At 35.7% G+C, this 3078-nt stretch overlaps 2 protein-coding genes across 2 annotated transcripts in view; one reads left to right on the plus strand and one right to left on the minus strand.

The window, feature by feature from the left end:
• cog6 (component of oligomeric golgi complex 6) overlaps positions 1-3078 on the minus strand; it is a 155560-nt gene that overhangs the window by 121518 nt on the left and 30964 nt on the right. The window lies entirely within an intron of this gene.
• lhfpl6 (LHFPL tetraspan subfamily member 6) overlaps positions 1-3078 on the plus strand; it is an 83615-nt gene that overhangs the window by 74914 nt on the left and 5623 nt on the right. The gene's annotated exons all lie outside the window — the stretch shown is intronic.

A 3078-nucleotide genomic window follows, 5' to 3' on the forward strand; every position in this document is an offset into this window, starting at 1 on the left:
CTAAAGCTTAAAAAACATTTAAAAAACATAATATTTTCTGCAAGAAGTGGATGCTGAGTCCTGAAAGAACAGAAGTTCAAATCCGAACACAAGAAAAACCATAAAAATAGTAAAAAAAACAAGCATAAAAACAAAAACGGCATTCTGATTTGAAACAAATGTTTTGACATTTAAACAGCAGAGTTGGTTAAAAAACAAAAAAACAGGACAACTGTGCAAACGCTGACTCAGCATTTACAGAACAAAACTAGGCTGAGTCACCAGAGGATAATCACAGAGTGGAAAGACACATTTTGTGACTTTCTAAAAAAAAAAGAGAAAAAAAATCAGTTTTCCGAACATATTTTAGCTGACAGAATAAACCACAACCTCTGGACTCGACAAACATTTTTATTTTAAATTTTTATGTTAAACGACTTGTCAAACCCAGTCTGCTCGGCCACAGCCTGCTGAGTTTTGTTCAGTGAAAAACAGAGGCAGTATTTGCACATTGTCACTTCTGATGACAGGCAGATAGCATCAGCTTTACTAAAGTGATTCTCTCGTTGTGTAAGGAAACCAACAGAGCTGATGAGACTCGATTAGAGCACAACCTGCCCTACTTTACATGTGATCAACTGATTACGTTGTCATTTTTAAAGCTGAGCCTAATATTCAGAGACACCACTGAGTGGCAGTCAGCAACTTTACACACATATTAGTGATTTATTTCAGAGATCTTGAAATCTATTATGCAAAATTCACTTTTTTTTTTACGTTTTTATGCTTCAGTTCGGGTCTGTGCTGCCTCCAGAAACAGTCCAAAAAATATTCCCAGCTGCTTTTTTTTAACAGTAAGTAAATGTTTTCTTACAGTCAGCAAATGATTCAAAAACCTGAGGATTGTGACGTCACAAACCGGGTAACCTCGCACTGACCAAGGCGAGCCCAGCCCCTCACCTGGTAACCCAAGCGGAGGCTCCGCCCACTTCTTGACAAGATGACCTCGTTAGTTCTGCTGTGTTTACAACAGTCACGGAGAACAGTGATGCGTGGCTTAATTTTATTTTTGATGTCAGTTTTAGCGATATTGTCAAAGGAAGTTGTAGTTTGTGCAAATAATTTCACGATGCACTTCTTTGAAAACTACCAGAGTTTTATAGTAACTAAGTACATTTAGTTTTTTACAGTATTTAAGTAGTTTTTTTTTTAGGATTTGTAATTTTGCTAACTATTTTTTAAATAGCTACTTTTACTTTTATTTTGTTACATTTTAAAGCTAAAAATAATACTTTTACTTCTTTACTTTAAAATGTAACACCTACTTACTGTTTACAAATTAAATATGTTCGAACTCATCATGAAAGATGTTTCTGCTCTAAAAAAATGAAGTGTTGAATTTACTCAACAAAATCATGTCAGCTGGCTCCACTAAGCTTAGTTGAGTAAATTAAGTAAATAATACATATATTGCTCAATTTACTCAACCTGGTTTAGTGGAACCAGTTTGGTTCAGTAAATTCAAAAGTTTATTTCTTAGAGAGTGTGTAAAACTACTTTTACTTTTCCAATTTTTGTGAACAGTTTTATGACTATACTTAAGTTTTCTCATCGGTGAAATTCATTTTTACCAAAGTCATTTTCTGTTCATGATACAGATAAAGAGGATCTATTATGGTTTCTTGAACAAGTTAGGTCACGTCTGTGGGCTATACAAAACATGTTCATCCTAACTTGTTCAAAAAACCATAATAGACCCTCTTTAACAATCCAGTTCTTACTGAATTAGAGGCTGGCTCAGTCCACAAATAGACACGAGTAAAAACATTATCACTCTGCCTTCACCTTTCAGCAGCAGCTAATTATCAGTGTGCACTGCCAATGCAATGCACACTATTGTGATTCGTTCCCCATCCAAGTCATCTCCACTTTGTCACGCTTCTCCTCCTGCGTACTTTGTCCTAGAGCTGCCATTGTAATTTATATCTGTAAAGCTCCTGTGCCAAATGATGGCTATGCCTTTTGGTACCTGTACAACTCACAGTTTTTGAAACATTAATGTTTAATAGTTTACAATGGGAGTCAATGGAGCCTTGTATTGGTCCAATACTGCCCCCTGCTGTACCTACTCAGTACTGCACCACAGTTTAATAATATTTAAACTCAGTAGTTCAGTGTTTACAATACTAATATGTAAATATTTTCATGTTGTACTATAATATTTTCCTAATATTGCTTTATTCTTATAATATATTGCAGTTTAGTGTCAACAATTGTATTGGCGATATGGCCACTTTCTGCACACATACAAACCAACTCCTGGCAATCCACTCTGCCACAGCTCCAATGGTCTCATGGTTAATGCCATGGGCTTTCATGTGGGAGATCAGAGTTCAAAACCCAGCTACATTAACAAAAAATTCTTTTTAAACTTCATATTGTCACACAATTACCCTTATTACAAACGCTGACTTGACAAGCACAAGCTGGTATAGAAAACACATTTGGACTTGGTCACCGTTCATTCTGCAAGTGCACTGCTGCAGGTAAAACCATGCTGCAATGCACACTTGTTTTTACATAGTAAAAACCCATGTCTAGTTAAATATAAATGTATGTTCCATATTCCTCTTAATGTCCTTCCACATACAAAGAAAGAAAACATCAGGTTTTGTGCAAGTGAACATGAATCAATGTTGTTTTGTTTTGTGCAAGTTTCACTAGAGGCCATAAGACTCAGTTATTTTGTCAGGAAGTCCTTTGAATTATTACCCTGAAAGTCTGAATGAAGGATCAGAAAACACTGACACCGAGGCATAAATGAAATAAAAAATGTGTCACATCTGTTACTATAAATTGAGGCAGCAGAAGTTTACAAACGACTGTATGAAGAGCTGAGCAAATGTTTGTATCTGTGTCCTGTGACTTATGACTTCACGCAGATTAAAGCTGCTAATTTATCAAATTAGATACAGCAGGACCTTCAAATTAGCATAACTTGGAAAGATTTAATTTCCTCTGTTTATAATCACAGACACTGTTATCACAAGTAATTACGTTCCATATTCAGTCTCATTTTGTGACGACCCACCCCCACCC

This window comes from Austrofundulus limnaeus, unplaced genomic scaffold, assembly GCF_001266775.1.
Source record: "Austrofundulus limnaeus strain Quisiro unplaced genomic scaffold, Austrofundulus_limnaeus-1.0 Scaffold94, whole genome shotgun sequence".
Taxonomy (NCBI): domain Eukaryota; kingdom Metazoa; phylum Chordata; class Actinopteri; order Cyprinodontiformes; family Rivulidae; genus Austrofundulus; species Austrofundulus limnaeus.